Source organism: Pteronotus mesoamericanus, unplaced genomic scaffold (genome assembly GCF_021234165.1).
Source record: "Pteronotus mesoamericanus isolate MK-2021 breed Mesoamerican mustached bat unplaced genomic scaffold, CSHL_Meso_final scaffold_31, whole genome shotgun sequence".
Classification (NCBI taxonomy): domain Eukaryota; kingdom Metazoa; phylum Chordata; class Mammalia; order Chiroptera; family Mormoopidae; genus Pteronotus; species Pteronotus mesoamericanus.
In genome coordinates this window covers 18440014-18457925 of record NW_026555312.1, presented here as the reverse complement: position 1 = coordinate 18457925, position 17912 = coordinate 18440014, and the positions used below count along the sequence as shown (strand labels likewise).

The window sequence follows — 17912 nt, the reverse complement described above, 5'->3', positions numbered from 1 at the left end:
AGATTAGCTGGGCAAGGTTATGAAAGAGACATTGAAAGGGTGGAGACTGGAGCCTGGCAAACTCATTAGGGCATTGCTATAGTAATCTTTCCATGAGACAATGAGGACTTGAACTGGGACTGTGTCATTGCAAATAGGCAAGGTGCAGAAAAGCTTTTCAAGGGAGAAAAATATCTGATCTTGAGCAAGCTGAGTTAGAGATGATTAGCAGAACTTGTCATAAAGGAGTTGCGAGGTATGAGACCAGGACTTACGGTGGAGGACAGCATGGAGAGGTAGACTGACATAGATTTGATATTCAGTGGCATAAAATTTACAACTGAATCCATGAGAATGAGGGAGATTTCTTTTTAAAAAAAGAACGTGAAGGTAAGAACAGAGAATCTGAGCTGGGAACCACCCACATTTAAGGCATAAGACAAGTTAGAGGAGTCAGTGCAAAAGGAAGCATGTGGCCTGTGATGTGAGACTCAGACAGTGTTGCCAGAGAATTAAGGGAGCAGAGTGGGTAAGAAGAAGGATGTCATCACTAATGATGGAAAAAGCTAAATGACCAAGAAGATGAGGACCTTTGTGCAAAGAGTTTCAGCAGTGATCTGGGACTAGAAACAAGATCACATAGATAAGAGAATGAAGGAGTGGTGAGGTGATGGGCCAGTGGACATGATCAGAATAATAAAGCAGTTAGGATAGTCTCTGATGGACCCTCCACCTTAATCCTGGCTTCACCCAGACTGAGCAACTTAATATGCAGAAGTCCACCTAAGTCTCTATTCACTGGGTTGAATAGTGTCCCTTCAAATTCATGTTGTTCCCAAAACCCCAGAATGTGACCATTTGGGGAAATAAGGTCATTGCAAATGTAACTAGGAACAATAACGTTATATTGCAGTAGAGTGGACTTATAAACCATCATGAATGATGTTCTTATCCTAAGAATGGAAAAGGACACAGAGAGATGCATACATAAAAGCAGAGCTGGAGTAATGCAGCTGCAAACCAAGGAAAACCAAGGACTACTGGCAACCCCAGAAGCTAAAAGAAAGGCACAGAACAGATTCTTCCCTAGAACCTTTAGAGAATATGACTCTTCTGACACCTTGATTTTGGATGTCTAGCCCCTAAGACTATGAAAAAATACACTTCTGTTGTGTTACACCACCCAGTTTGTGGTACTTCATTGTTGGCAGCTCTAGCAGACTAAAATGCTCAGTTACCTCATCCTTAAAGTAATGATGCCCAACATTTTCCTCATAGGGAGGGTTAGCAATACGTCATGAAGAATACTTATCATAGTGTCTGCCCCATAGGAAAAGCTGAGTTATATGTTGACACATATGTTATTCTTCGAACACTTTGATGTGGGAGAAAAGAAAAAGTCATCCCACATAACCTCCAGGAAGAGGGATAAACTAAACAACTTGGAAATGATATACATCTTCATCAAAGATCAAATTCAGTGCAAAGGAAAGATTTCAAGAGATGTGGCTATAAAGTAATAGACTACCTACTTTAATGATTTACTATCATATAATTTCAAATCAATATTACCCTTTAGAGAAGATACTCTGGAAAGTTAGATTCTTATTCTAATGGCAATGTCATTACTTCAAATTCTTTTAAATTTTCTTTCAAGCCAGCTTGAAAGGAAGGCCCCGAGTCCCTTTGTTCAAAGGCTTTTATTGAAAGGGTTATGAGTGGGGCCAGGTAATAGTTTCAAACTATGTGGACAAAGGTTTCACCACCTATAACACATCTCATTTTTGATCAAAAGAAATATTTCCCAGCCTAGTCACTCAATGGACATAACACCAAGAAACTTCAATTTCTAAATACCAAATCTACCCTCAACTTACAAACATTAGCACCATTGAGGGCAATTTTTAAAGCGTAACCAAATAGTTCTCAACGTTAGTCTAAAATACTCAAATGTAAAAGAAAATATTCTGAACTTAAATACAATACTGTTAATGATGGATGGCTTCAAACCAGGCAAGCTTTTTAACATAACTTTCTAAAAGTATCTATTATTTATCAGTCTTTTCTCAGGCACCTAAATTGTTAACCCTAACTTGCTACTCACTGAAGTAATGATGAAATTTTCAGCAGTGTATTTCCAATTGACATCCACTCAGCAGTTCAAAATTAAGTAAATGTAAATACATAGATTTGTATTTTTCTTCTCATATCTTAGGCTTTAGTATGAATGAGGATATGGCTTTATTTTTCAGAGGCTTACAATGAATAGAAAGAAATAAACATGATTTCAAAAGGCTTAATAATCTATATCATGTTCAGAATTTCAGAAAGAAGGACAAGCAAGAGGCAAAAGGATCTTCTTTTAATTTGTCACTACTTTAAGTAACTTTCCCAGAGAGTCCAGACAGATAAAAAAGGCTCATTAACAGTCACTTTGTTTAAGATGAGATCTTTTTAAATGAGCCAAGACTTTATCACTGTCTAATCCTTGCCCTGGAGTAAATTTAAATTCTTTTTTTATCCTTTTACTGTACTTGGTATATGATATTTTACAATAAAATACTAAACTGAACTTTATTTGAGCTTGGAAATCAAGGAAAAATATAAGGAGGTTGTAGGGGAAAAGGAACCTCCCTTGGAAGCAGAACTGAGATCCAGAGAGTAAGTTGCATTTGGTTGTGCAATTTCTTGGTTACATAGAACCCTTGGCCTAATTCTAAGAAATGCCACCAATTTAACCATTGCTTAACTCGGTGCCTGACTCAGTCAATGTTGATTTGATTTTAAAACACTGTTTCTATTTCTTTGGTCTTCAGTAAAAATGAAGAAACTAAGAGAGGGAGCCAAGCGCCCTAGTTGATACAACCATTTCTCCAACTCGGAACTGGATCACTTGACCTTGGCTCTGTTTCATCCTACCCTATTCTTATAATTCTTTTGGCATTAATGGAATATATACATATGTGTGTGTAACTGAGAATACACAATATGTAATGTATTTATTGAATACACACGTATACTCCCGCGTGGTGCATGGGGGATCGCTGTGGGGCAACACTCGTCCCCGGTCTGGGCAACAACTGCTGTGAGGGGACGGAGTGCCTTGGGGAGTGCGATGCTCCGGGATCTGAGGGTTTCCGTCGGGGGCCAGCAGAGATGGGGCCAGGGACTCTGAATCTCTCAGAGCCTGTCCCGGGGGTGTCACGGATGGGGGGAATAAACACAAGTTGTTTCAAACACTTCTCTATTTGCCAGGAGAGGGGACATGGCACATCCCCCTTGTGGGGAAGGCCCCGAGACCCTTTGTTCAAAGGCTTTTATTGAAAGGGTTATGAGTGGGGCCAGGTAATAGGAATGCATGGGTTATCTCATTACATCAGTATGTTAATGTTTATAGAGAATAGGTGATGTTTTGAAGAAAACAAATGGCAGGAACACACCAATTTACACAGGTACAAGAGGAGACTAGTAAACAAGAGAGACAACTAAACATGTAAGTGTAGTAAACACAAGAGTGCCCAAGGGTATAGGATTAGGGTCTGTGAATAATGTAAATTTCCTTCCCAACATGAGCTGGCTATAGCTTCTGAGGGAAAAACAAAGCATACTTTAAAGAATTTACTTTTAGGCCCGACTTCCCTGGAAACTGCCAGATCCAGTTTAGGACTGTCTCTGGTATTGTTTCGAGCCTGAGCCAGGTGGCGGAGAGGGAGCCACCAAGAGACAAGGAGACTCCTTTCATATAGAATGAGGACTCTGGCCATGTCCAAGCCGAGCTGAGGGGTGTGAGCCTTTTTGTCCTTTCTCCATGTCCCCCAATTTCTTGTCTGCTTCCCATACTACCCGATGTCTGGCTTAGGTTGCCCCTTCCATCGAGGGGTCTTACCTGTCATCAACAAGTGACCATCACAGAACCAAGCAGGGAGGTAGGGGCTATGCCCCTGCCAGGGGGAACAGGTTATGTCTCCTCAGGGGCCTGTTTCTCCAAGGCCTCAACTGCTTATTTCCAGCCTTGGGGTACTCCCACCTGTGGGCGGGGTTACAGTTCCTGAAACCAGACAGGGAGGTTCCCAACATATACGAGGTCTGTCTAGAAGGTTTCTAGCCATGTAATATGAAAAATAGAGACATTTATTGAAGAAGATACAAGATACAAAAAACATTGTACATAGGACAACGATGCCTCAGTTCCCTTCAAAGTAGGCACCTTGGGACCTCACATAGTTCTCCCAATCTCCAACAGCTGCCCTGTCCTATTTTCCTAAATCCCATCGATGGTCTGAAATCTCTTCCCTTTCAAAGGTGATCTTAGTTTTGGGAAAAGCCATAAGTCACAGGATGCCAAGTCTGGGCTATGGGGGGGCTGACTCACTTGGGTGATTTGATGTTTTGCCAAAAAATTCTGCTTGAGATGTGACACATGAGTGGGTGCATTGTCATGATGAAGCTGCCAATCACCAGTTGTCCATAGCTACAGTCTTCTTCTTTTTTTTTAAAGATTTTATTTATTTATTTTTAGAGAGGGGAAGGGAGGGAGAAAGAGAGGGAGAGAAACATCAATGCGTGGTTGTCTCTTGTGCACCCCCTACTGGGGACCTGGCACACAAGCCAGCATATGCCCTGACTGGGAATTGAACTGGCAACTTTTTGTTTCGCAGGCCAGCATTCAATCCACTGAGGCACATCAGCCAGGGCAGCTGCAGCCTTCTGAATCATCCAAATAGTTTCCACAGAAGAATGTTCAAGCTTAAAGCAAAATTTGATGCAGATTTGCTTCTCTACTCATTTTGAATGTAATGACCACACAGTACACATGCTCACTCAATGGCACCTACCATCCCCCACTGAGTAGTACAGTGAAGGTATCATTGTTCATGCATGCCCATTCTCGTCCTCTTTCCTTGACTGCCAGGTTACATGGATGTCATACAAACCATTCTCATTATATTAACAATGGTTCGACTTTTTCTGGACAGGCCTTCATATTATGCAATATATACATAAAATATATAATATATTGTTATATATTTTACAATATAATATATAACATAATATTTATATATTATTTATACATCTATAATAAAAATTATACACAAAATATACATATATATGTACATATAATACTCCTCGTATATGTAACATGTTAGTATGTACTCAGTCACATACTAACATAACTCAGTTATCTGTTTTCTTACTGTTTCTAATGTTTGTTTTGTTCTCCCTTATACCCATACTAAGATTGGGCTTCTATTTCTTAATACATATAATTAGTGTAATGAAAGACAAATAATGAAAATTATAAACTTGGCTTTAATTTCATACTTTTACAATCGGCCAACATGTGGCTTTCAAGGATACTTGGGTATCATCATCCCACTTTTCCTCAGGAAAGTGAACAAGTATGAAGGAACAATTGTGGGAGATTTTTATACATTGGGCTTGGAAGTGGCACACAACACATCTGGGCACATTCCATGGCCATACCTAACTACAATGGAGGCTGGGAACCAAATCTGGTTGGGTGCTCAGATCGATGGGAAGAACAGATTTTGGTGAATAGCTGAAGTGACTCTGTCACAAAAGTCATTCAACAAGGAGGCCTTCTTCTATAGCCTTTGCATTTTGAGTCTCGAAAGTCTACTAAAGCAACAGGGCAGTTTGGAGGAGGAACAGTTCATTTGGGGGGATTAGGAGTGGGATGGAATTAGGGTAGGTGACCTTGGCAGGGTTTGTCCCATCCTTTTGGGACCACAGCTTTTTCAGTCAGATAACCAATTCTCTAAGCATTTCAGTCTCCTACAGTTCCCTATAGACTGTTATTGCAGCTGCCTCAGCTACAGCACATCAGGGGCTGGGCCTGAACACAAAGGAAAAAATGTAGCGGATTTCTCCCCACTCTCTCTGGGTGTTGGGAGACCCTTTCCCTTCTCTTCAAGCCAAAACAAGAGGGGTGACTTCTCCCACAGCTCTCTCTGTTGACATTTATGTCCACATCCATGTTCTGTGCCATCCTGAGCCCAGCCCAGGGAACACAGAGGAAAAGACATGGAAACCTAATGGCCTGTTTGATGGCACTTCTCATCCTCTTCCCCAATCCACCTGCTCTTCTTTACTTTCCAAATTCCTCCTTGCACGGTAAGTTTCAGTAGCTACATTTCACAGGAGACAATGGATGAAGAATGTTTACTCCAACTTACCTTGAACCAAACTCTGACATTAATTTTATACTTACTTAACTTTTGTTTTAAGTGTAAAACAACAGCAAAACAAAAGACTTCAGGAAATATGCTGTAGAATCCATAAGTATTCTTAACGTTAAGATGAAATAATATTGTGTAACTGACAGCAGTTGGGAGGGAAAGGGGAGAAAGTTTAAATATGCTGATTTCTTCATTTTTCATATCTTTGTTTAAAAAAATATTTGAAGTGGCTAAAATTCAGGAAGAATCCACAGAAAAGCTAATAATGATGGCTGCCTGAGGAGCAGTGAGTACCTGGGACACAGGGGTGAAAGGTGATTTTTTACACTTCAGCCACGTGAATACGTTATGTTAAAAACAAAATAGGGAAAATAGAGGTAGATGTTGCCCATCAAGAGAATCCTTCACAAGTTCTTTTTGATTGTTCTTTAGGAGAAATATTCTTTAGAAGTTGGCATTCCCATATAGTTTTAAAAATCTATTAATATTTAAATGAAACAATAATAAAAGCTAGCATTTATTATTTATAGCTCCAGACTCCACAATAAATATATAATATATAATTGATAATATATATGAAATATATATATTTCCCATTTTCCAGATGAGGTAACTGTAAATCAGCAAGGCTAAATAAGTTGCCTTATGTTCATATTGGGTAAAGCAGCCAGACTAGGATTAGACCTGGGTAGTTGAGCAGTGGAGGCAAGGGGCAGAAAAACATATAACCTGCTGTAACCTGATTGGGAAGAGGAGGAAGAACAGGTATAAAGACACAGGCATATAGTTTCGAATTACTTAGAGTGGTTCAATAACTACACTCTATTTAGAGGAGATGGATGTGATAGAGATTACTATACAAAAATAAAAGCAGAACCAAGTCTTTTAAATTATTAATGAACATATAAAGCAAAGGCAACACACACCATACCAATTAAATATTATTTTAAAACAAACAACAAAAATAGAAATAATAGTATAGCTAATACTACATGACTATTATATCAACAAATAGAAATAGTTTAAATTCTTTGACTAAAATAGTAATTTCACATTATATCACAATTTAAAATCCAACAAGAGAATTTCCTAAAACAAGGTGATTCAGAAAGGTTGACAAAAAATGGACAAAGATGTACTTGGCATATGTAAACAGAAAGTCGGTATTTCTTCTTAAGCCATGACTTTAACACTAGACAAGATAAATTAAATTTTCAAAGCATTCTATAATACAAATTGACATTTTAAATTTCAAAAGTAAAATTGTAATTAAAATATAAGATATTTGAATAGCTGCCCATCAAAAAATAAAGGTCCAAGTTATAAAAAAGAGAAAGAAGCAGAAGTATATTATTTGTAGGAGACTGTTCTCACTCAGCTTCTGTTATACTGTGTTATTTGTTTAAATTATTCGTTGCTTCCACCCAGCCACCATTGCCATCCTTTCCTGTAGGCAGAAGAGTCTCCTTTATTTTATTCAATTTGGGTTTGACCATTTCTGCTTTGACCAAAGAAATCTGAGTATATGTGACACAGACCATATTTGGGCATAAACTTAAAATGCACCTGTGTGGCTTGGCCCTGACTCTCTTGTTCCTGCAAGGACTGGGTTCAAGGTGAGGTGGGTGACTCAGGGTCATGCAAGTATAGGGTCAGATTCTGTTTTTATTTTAAAATTTTAATATTTTGTTTATTGTGGATTTTTGCATTAAGTTTGATTTTTAAAAGATATTGCATTATGATATTATTTGTCTTGATCACCGAATATTTTGGAGCTCTCTTAAATTTTGCATGCAAGGTAAGTGTCCCACTTGTGACCCTTGATCATGTCCTATTACAGGAGAACAGCATAACCCTAGAGAGTGGCTACTCCTTTCCCTGGCTGCTAAAATGAGAAAACCTATGGAGCTGGGCTGAGCTGAAACAGATTCCAGAGAGCAGCAACTGATCTGCTGTTCTCAGGCAACAAAAGCAGGAAATAAGAGTTAGTCTTTAAATCAATGAGATTTTGATTTTCTTTTTTATGCAGCAGGGGCTAGTGAAACCTAGTGCACATTCTATGGCAAATCTAGTTGACCAAAAAAAAAAAGTAAGATGATAGAAGACCAAAAGAATCAAGACGGCAGAGAAGTGAGTGGAAGTCACACTGACCTCCTACCAGGAACAACCTACAATTACAACTAAATTGTGGAGAAACCACCTGGAACAAACAATTGGACAATAGTGAGAGAGGAGCCTTATATCCTTGGACAGACATAGTAATCAGCTTTGGCACAACCTAACTGGTAAGGAGTGTGGTAGAGACCTGAGAAGGCTGGCGGGGCGCCCACAGGTGGCTGCACCAGAAGGATATTGATATGGCTAGTTGGATCCCTCTGAGAAGAGTGGGATCTAAAACATAAGCGGGGATCTCCAGTCTACACCACCAGAGCCCAAAAAGTACACAGATAACAGCCAGCTGAGAAAAACAGCAGGGTTGCTCTCTGCCAGAGACAGGTGGCTGGAGATGCAAAGAGCTATTTAAAGGGCGAACACATACATTTTTATTTACAGCCATGTACCCTGATCTTTGGTGGATGCAGGGGCAGAGTGGGCTGGAGATGCCTGGGGAGAGACTGCGGAGGGAGGCTTTGAGGGAAGAACTGGGAGAGTAGCTGGCAGGCCTGGTGCTGACTCATTCCCTATATGGCAGCAGGCATCTTGCTCAAGCCAACCACTCCCCTGAGAGACAACAAGGTCAGAGGACCCAATAACCCCACCCCGACCTGTGCTGTCTAAGCCACCTGCTGAGTGCAGAGTAGTAGATAGTAGATCCCTGGCTGAGGGCGCACAGAGTGGTTTGGGGACACTTGAGGAAAGACTGGAGATGGAGGCTTTGGGGAGAGAGCAGAGAGAAGAGCAGGCAGGATCCCAGTGCTGACTCCTCCCCCATGTGGCAGCAGCCATCTGGCTTGGGCAGGCCGCTCCCCTCAGCAGCAGCAGCCAGAGGACCCAATGACCCTGCCCCCAAGAGGGACTGTGCCCCATTTTGAGCTGTCTAGGTTGGTTTGCTGAGTGCAGAGTAACTAGATTAACACCTGAAGAAGACAGCCACAGACAGTAGATTCCTGAAAGTCTCGGACAGACTGCTTAAGGTCAGAGAGGGTCAGCATCTGACATTATCAGAGGCAGATCCAGAAAGAAAAAACAGCAGTCTCCTATCATAGAAGTTCATACCACAAAGTCAGGAAATCAAGACAGATCAAATTAAGAAGCAGAAGCAAAAAAGAAAAGTCTCACAAATAATGAGAAGACAAAGAGACACCCCCCTTCCCCAGTCGAAGGGAAAGGAGGAATCCCCAGAAAGAGAAATAAATGAAATAGAGGCAAGTAAACTATCAGATGGTGAGTTTGAAACAATGGTTCTTAGGAAGCTCAATGAGCTCAGTGAGCTCAGAGAGAATTACAAAAAAGTACAGGGAAACTACAAGGAATTTACTGCAAACTATCAGCATGAAAAAGGACATAGAAACTGTCAGTAAGACAGAAGAGGAAATGAAGAATACAATTTCTGAATTAAGGACACAGTAGAAAGAATCATAAACAGGCTAGATGAAGCAGAGGAATGAGTCAGAGAGCTGGAAGATTAGGTAGGTAGAAAAAAGCTCCCAGAAAGGGCAAGAAAATGAAAAGAGACTCAAAAAGAAGGAAGAGGCATTTAGGGAAAAGCAGGATGGCCTGAAATGTAATAATATCTGCCTAATAGGTATACCAGAAGGAGAAGAGGATGAGGAAGGGATAGAGAACCTGTTTGAAAAAGTAATGATGGAAACTTCCCTAACTGGAGGAGAGAAAAGTCACAGAAGTCCAGGAAGCACAGAGGGTCCATACAAGAGTAACCCAGTGAGGCCCACTCCAAGACACATCATCATTAAAATGGCAAATATCCAAGATGAACAGAGAATTTTAAAGGAAACAAGGGAGAAAGAGGTAGTAACATGTAAGGGAGCCCCAGTGTGGCTAGCAGCTGACTTCTCGACAGAAACACTACAAGCTTGAAGGGAAAGGCAAGAAATATTCCAAGTCATGAAAAGCAAAGGCCTGCAACCAAGACCGTTCTACCCAGCAAGGCTCTCAGTTAAAATGGAAGGTGAAATAAGGAGCTTCCCAGACAAAAGGCTGAAAGAATACATCTCCACCAAACCAGCACTGCAAAATATGCTAAAGAGGCTGCTTTAAGATGAAGAAAAAGCGTGTATGAATGCACACTTCCTTTCACAGTCGCCAATACTTGATATTACCACTATTTTTAATACTATACTTACTAATCTGATTGTGACAATGATGTGTTATTTTAATTGTTCCTTTATTATTTTTGAAACTAAACCTGTTTTTGTATTTTTCTTGCCCATTTCTCTTGTTTTTAAAAAGCTTTAAATGACTTATTGGTATTCTTTATCCATTTTTTGATGAAAGGTTTGTAGAATTTTTTCCTTAAAAAGAAAACAAAACTATTAACCCTTTTAATGTGTGACAAATACTTTCCTATTCTATTACTTGTCCTTTAACTTTTTTATATGTATATTACTACATAGTCTTAAATGTTTAATATGGTCATATTGTCAATATTTTACTTTATAGCTTCTCAGTTTGAATATGTTACTTCAGGGTAAGAAAAATACTAGTTTGTATTTTCTCCTAAAACTCCTTAGATTTTACATATTGATTTTTAACTCACCTGAATATTTCTTGTATAATGTGTGAAATAAGGCTCTATATTTGTTTAATTTCAAGTAATAGTGGTCCATGCATGTTATTTGTTGAATAAGCCTTATTTTACCCATTGATATGAAATATCAATTTAATCACATATTACATCGTTAGACAGATATATACATTTGTTTCTAGAATACTCATTATATTTTGTTGATCTACTTGATTATTTCTGTGCTGGTGTCATGTTGTTTTAATTGCTGAGACTTTATAATGGATTTAAATTTTTCAATATTTTATAGTGGATTTTGACATTTAAAAAATAAATAGAATCAATGGGCTTGGAAAGAAAGAAGAAAGAAAGAGAGAGAGAGAGAGAGAGAGAGAGAGAGAAAGAAAGAAAGAAAACTCCTACCTTTTGCAACAACATGGATGGAACTGGAGAATATTATGCTAAGTGAAATAAGCCAGTCAGTGAAAGACAAATACTGTATGATCTCACCTATAAGAGAAATCTAGTCAACATAATAAACTAATGAAAAAAATAAACCACAGACATGGAAACACGAAGCAGACTGAAAGTGACCAGAGGGGATGGGGAAAGAAGACAATAGTGGAAAGAAGGGGAAGGGACTAAACAAAGAACATGTATGAAGGACCCATGGACATAGACGACAGAGTAGGAATTGACTGTGGGAGCAGCAGATATGGGTGGGGTGGGTGGAGGGGGGCACAAGGGGAAAAATTGAGACAACTGTAAGTAATAGAATAAACAGGATTTAGAAATTTAAAAAAAACAAAAAACCAAAAAATCTTAAAAAGAAGAAATAAAACATTTTAAAAAAGAAGACCTTTAGTAACATAATAAATATAGCAGACCTTATACATAATAAATACAGTAGAACTTACTCTGTCCAGAAAGTATCCGGCCACATACTATGAAAAATAGATATTTATTGAAGAAGATACAAGAAATATTGCACATAGGACATTGACGCCTCAGTCACCTTCAAAGCAGGCACTTAGTTCTCCCAATTGCCATCAGCTGCCCTGTTGCATTTTCCTGAATCTCATCAACTGTCTGAAATCTGTCCCCTTTCAAAGGTGATTTTAGTTTTGGAAAAGCCAGAAGTCACAGTGTCAAATCTGGGGTGTAGAGGGGCTGAGTCACTTTGGTGATTTCATGTTTTGCCAAAAAATTCTGCATGAGAGGTGATGCATGAGTGGGTGTGTTGTCATGATGAATCTGCCAATCACCAGTTGTCCATAAATGCAGCCTTCTACATCATCTGAATAGTTTCCATGAAAGAACGTTCAAACTTAACATAAAATTTGATGCAGATTTGCTGCTCCTTGCATTCAGTAGTCACTTTCAATGTGACGGCCACAGAGTACACATACTCACTCACCTGCATCTCCTGCCCCTCCACTGACTATTACAGTGAGGTCATCATTGTTTGTGCATACACATTCCAGTCCACTCTCCTTGGCTGCCAGATTACATGGATGTTGCGCAAACTGGTCTCATTATATTAACAATGGTTGGACTTTTTCCAGACACACCTAATATACCACTCTATTCCTTAAAAACAGAGAATACACCTTTTAGTGTACTCACTTACCAAAATTAGCCATATGCTGGGCCACAAAGAAAACATCAGTAAATCCCAAAAAAGTAGAAATAGTATAGATAACATTCTTTGACCACATTATAATTAAACTATGAACTGCTAACAAATATAGAACCTCCTCCTACAAAGCATAAAATTTTTTAAAAAATTTCTCTTTTAAATAACTTCAAAGTAGAAATAAAAACTAAAATGACAGAATTTCTAGATAATAACAATAGAAAATGTTAATAGAACACTATGTATTAAAAGCCACAGTGTACTAAAAGCTATAAGAACTAAAGCAGTGCTCAGCACAAATCCAAACTTAACTAGTTATGCAGAAGTCCCAGACTTACAATGGTTTAACTTATGACATTTCAGCTTCATGATAGTGTGAAAGCCTTATGTAGAAACCATACTTTGAATTTTGAATTCTGACCTTTTTCCAGGTCAATGATATGCTTTAAATACGATACCCTCTTGTGATGTTGGGCAGCCTTGGCCAGCTCCAAGTCAGCCCCATAATCATGAAGATAAGTTACTAATATCCTGCTCAGTGTATGCAGCATTTTAGATAATTTTGCCCAAGTGTAGGCTAATGTAAGTGTTCTGAACATATTTAAGATAGGCTAGACTTAGCTGTGATGTTCAGGTTAGGTGTATTAAATCCATTTTCACATTATGATATTTTCAACTAATGTTGGGTTTATCAGAAGATAATCCCATCATTATCAGTAGGTAACCACATCATAAGTCAAGGGGCATCTGCATAAGAACAAGAAAAGTTAAAAATAAATGAATCAAGCAACTAATATAAAATTAACAGAAAATAAAATAATCCAAAAGAAACAGAAGAAACTGATAATAATAAAAGGAACAAAAAGAGAATTAATATACAAAAACATGAAGAATTGGTAAATATATCTAAGACCTAGGTAACTGGGAAAACGTAAAATGATCAGCATACATAATCAAGCAAAAATTATAAAAAGTATAAATTCACAAAATAAGCAATGTTTTGGAAATGTTAAAAAATCACAGGATGCATTGATTAGCACTACAAATTATTTTTAAAAACAGTAATAGAGAAATAAAAATATGTTAAAATAAAAAAATTATTAAAAGGAACTAAAATGAGAAAAAAATATCTAATAGACCAATTGCCATAGGAAAAAATAGTAACTAGAAAACATTGACAAAAAGCTGCTTCCACAAAATGTCAACAACAGTTTTACAGTAGTTTGCATTCCACCAAACATTTAAGAAAACAATAAATCCAAATAAAGAGAGCTTCTAATTATTCTGTATAAAGCAAACATGATATTAATTAGGGAAAAAAATACTTAAATTAAACATAACTCTAAAAAAAAGCCTATAAATCAGTCTTACAGCATTGATGACACAATTCTAATAAAAGATTAAGATGCAAAGTTAAGTAACATTATAAAAGAACTAGAGATCATAACCAAGTGGCTTTAATTCCAGGAATTCAAAGGAAATTTATTAAGAAATATACTAATATAATTCCCAATTGTATAGAACCAAATGAAGAATCACATAGTCATTTTCATACATGCTAAAAAGACATTCAATTACTTATCAAAATCAAAATCCTTAATGAAATGAGAGATTAAAATTTTCATTTCTATAAATATATTTATAAGTTTAACATCATTACAATGAAAATACATCTGTAATATTTTTTAAATTAGAAAGCTCATTTTAGGGTTTCTCTGGAATAATATATGTTGAAGATTAGCCAGAAAAAAAAATTGAGCCAGTTGTTGGCTCCCAGTGACCCTTGCCCTACCGGGCCCTGGGCCACCATCCCCACCCTACCCTTACCCTGTCGGGCCTGCTGCCACCATGCAGATATTCTTCCAAGAGATCAAGACTGACATCAAGTTTAAGAGCACAGGGCCAGGTAGAAGCTCACAGAGTCAGTGAGGGAAAAGGACCTCCAAAGCAAAGCGCAGCCAGTCGGTGCTCTGGCAGCCCTGCCAGGAACCCACCAGTTAAGGGCAGAGGGCAGTCACAGTGGCCCTGGCCTGGCTTGAACGGAAGCAGTTGATGGCTGGGCCACACATCACAGGACTTCACTGGGAACCAGGGTGCCTAAGTCTGAAAAAGAAGGTTTGACTCACCTGGCAGTGGGACACCTGAATCAAAGAAGCGATTCTCTCACACTTCTCCATTGACCCGGTATCTGCCTCCACCATGAAGAGCCACATGTAAACAGAGATAGGGACAGGGTGTAGCTGGGCATGGACACCATTGCAAAATATCTGGACAATATATCCACCTGCACCCAGAGCAGGAGAAGTACTGGGAGATCAAGATGGAGAACAAGGTGTTCCAGGAACACATTAACTGCCTGGAAGGGACCCATGCCTTTCTGAGGCCATTGGCTTCCAGACGGCATTGTTGCCAGTTCCAGGTCAGGAGGACCCTGGAGAGTTCTGTGTGCTGAGGGAGGCCACCCTGGCCCAGCCCCGCAGCCTGGAGGAGCAAGGCGCAGCCATACTGGCCTGGCCCACCAGCATGGTGTCTGCAGGCCCTCGCCCCAGCCTCTCAGTTCGACCTGCCCTCTGACTTCTTCAACCTCATGCCAGAGGATGTCAAACGGGAATGGAGGCTCAGGTCTGAGGCTGTGTGGTGGCTGAGCATGCTGCAGACCACCGCCATGTGGGAGAAGGAGGAATAGAGGGAGATGCGCAAGTACACTTACACACTGCTGCATGTTAGTCTCCCTGATGGCTGCTGGGGGCCTTCTACATCTGGGAGTGGGTGGCAGCTCTCTATAGCTTTGTCCTAGAGGCCAAAGCAGAGCAGAGCAACTGGTTGCCCTTTGAGCTGCTGGCCCTGGGTGGGTAGAAGTGGTCAGAGGATGAGAAATAGGTCTTCAATGAGTGTGGGCTGGTGCCCTCAGCCTTCCTGACCTTCTCATGTGACACAGCAGTGCCAGAGGACATCAAAGCCATGTGGTAAGCTAAACCCATCTATCCTGAAACCCATTCTCCTGTGGGCCATCGAGAAGCTCTTGTGAAACGGAAGCAGGGTTGGTTTCAGCCCCCATCAGTCTCTCCCATGCCCTCCTGCCTCCTCCACCACTGCTCATGTCCCTGTTTTCCCTCCACTCCAAGGCCTCCAGACCTCCTCTGGGACTGTTTGCCCAGCACACGGGTAGGGGAGAGCCACTGGTTGGCCTGCAACTGCTACCCAGAAGGCTTTCAGGGGACAACCTCTGTGGTAGCTCTGGGTTTAAGCTTTGTCCAGGGGCTATTAACCTGATTAATGGAACCCCAGCCATGACAGATGTGCACATCTCCGTGGGCAGTAGAGTGGGCATGCAGCAAAGGCCCAGGCTCCACGTGCTGTGGCCCAGGCACCACGGCTGGCCCTGAGGCTGCCCTGTGGGATTGCTGGCACAGTGGCATAGGATGGAGATGCTGGGCCTGTCAAGACAGAATTTTGTAACTCTTAATTCTGAACCCCAAAAAAAAGGCTCTTTGACTAGTCAAAAAAAACCCTGAAAATAAAAAAATATAAAAGGGATTGCCCTGGCTGGTATGGCTCAGTGAATTGAGTGTGGCCTGAAAACCAAAGGGCTGCCAATTCAATTCCCAGTCTAGGGCACATGCCTGGATAGCAGGTCAGGTCCCCAGTAGAGGGCTCGTGAGAGGCAACTACACATTGCTGTTTCTCTTCCTCTCTTTCTCCCTCCCTCCCACACTATAAAAATAAATAAATAAAACCTTTAAAAAATATATAGAAGGGAGAACTATTTTAGCAGATACTGAAGCATATCTTATAGCTAAAGATAATAAAAAGTGTGGTACTGACACATGGGCAGATGGAATAATAATGAAATACCAGAAATAAATCCAAGTATACATACACATTTAATACATAATAAAACTGGAAGTTATGGGAAAATAATGGATTGTTTAATAAATGTTTTTAGACAACTTGAGTAGCCATCTGGAAAAAAAAATGGATATCTTCTAAACTTCTTACATTAAAAGAGTTCCAAATGGATCAAAGGTATAAATCAAAACCCACATGATTTCTAGAAAATGTACAGGGCTTTAAAAATAAAATCTGAGATTACATAAGTTGAAAACCATACGATTTCACTAATATGTGGAATATAAAACTGAAAGCAACAAATGAACAAATAAGAAAAACAAACAAAAACTCATAGACACGGACAACAGTGTGATGGTTAGCAGAAGGAAGGGGGGTGGGGTGTAGTAAAAGGAAAAGAGTCCAAATATATGATGATGGATGATTATTTGACTTTGGGTCAAATATATAGATCATGTATCATAGAAATGTATACTTGAAACCTATATAATCTTATTAACTGATGTCATCCCAATAAATTTAATTTAAAAATAATTGAAAGTCAAGTCTGAGAGAAGGGAAGACTCATTATTTTTATTATTTCTATTTTATTGACTTTATTGGGGTGACATTGGTTAATAAAATTATACAGGTTTCAGGTGTGCAATTCTATAATACATCATCTGTATATTGTATTGAGTGTTCACCACCCAAGTCAAGTTTCCTTTCGTCACCCCTCTTTATCCTGTTCCACCTCCTCTGCATCCCCATTTCCCTCTGTTAATCACCATACTGATGAGTTTGGTTAAAAGTTTCTCAATTGTGTTTATCTTTTCAAAGAACCAGCTCTTGGATTCATTGATCTTTTGTATCATTTTTTAGACTCTATTTCATTTATTTCTGCTCTTATCTTTATTATTTCCTTCCTTCTACTCACTTTGGGATTTGTTTGATGTTCTTTTTCAAGTTCCTCTAAGAATGAAGTTAGATTATTTGAACTTTTTCTTGTTTTATCAGATAGGCCTGTAATGCTATGAATTTCCCTCTTAGGATTGATTGCTTTCCCAATGTCCCACAGATTTTGTATTGTTGTGTCCTCATTTTTCATTTCTTTCAAGGTACCTTTTAATTTATTTCTTGACCTCGTTGTTGACCCAATCATTGTTTAATAACATGTTATTTGGCTTCCATGTCTTTGCATGTTTTTCAGTGCTCTTCTTATGATTGATGTCTAATTTCATACCATTATGGTCAGAGGAGATGCTTGATATGACTTCATTTTTCTGAAATTTTTTGGGACTTGTTTTGTGTCCTAACGTGTTCTATCCTAGAAAATGTTTCATGTGTCCTTGAAAAGAATGTATATTCTGCTGCTTTGGGATGAAATGCTCTGAAGATACCTATTAAATCCATTTGATCTAGTGTGTCATTTAAAACCACTGTTTCCTTGTTGGTCTGTCTTAAAGATTTATCCATTGATGTCAGTAAGCTGTTAAAATCCCCTCCTATGACTGTATTACTGTCAGTCTCTCCTTTAATGTCCATCAAAATTTGCTTTACGTGTGTAGATGCTTTTATGTTGGGC

The 17912-nt window shown here is 39.2% G+C and overlaps 1 pseudogene; it reads left to right on the top strand.

Annotated features, from left to right (window-relative positions):
• The first annotated feature begins 8273 nt into the window (after window positions 1–8273).
• On the top strand, window positions 8274–15527 carry LOC129085784 (UBX domain-containing protein 6-like; annotated as a pseudogene).
• Window positions 15528–17912: the final 2385 nt, after the last annotated feature.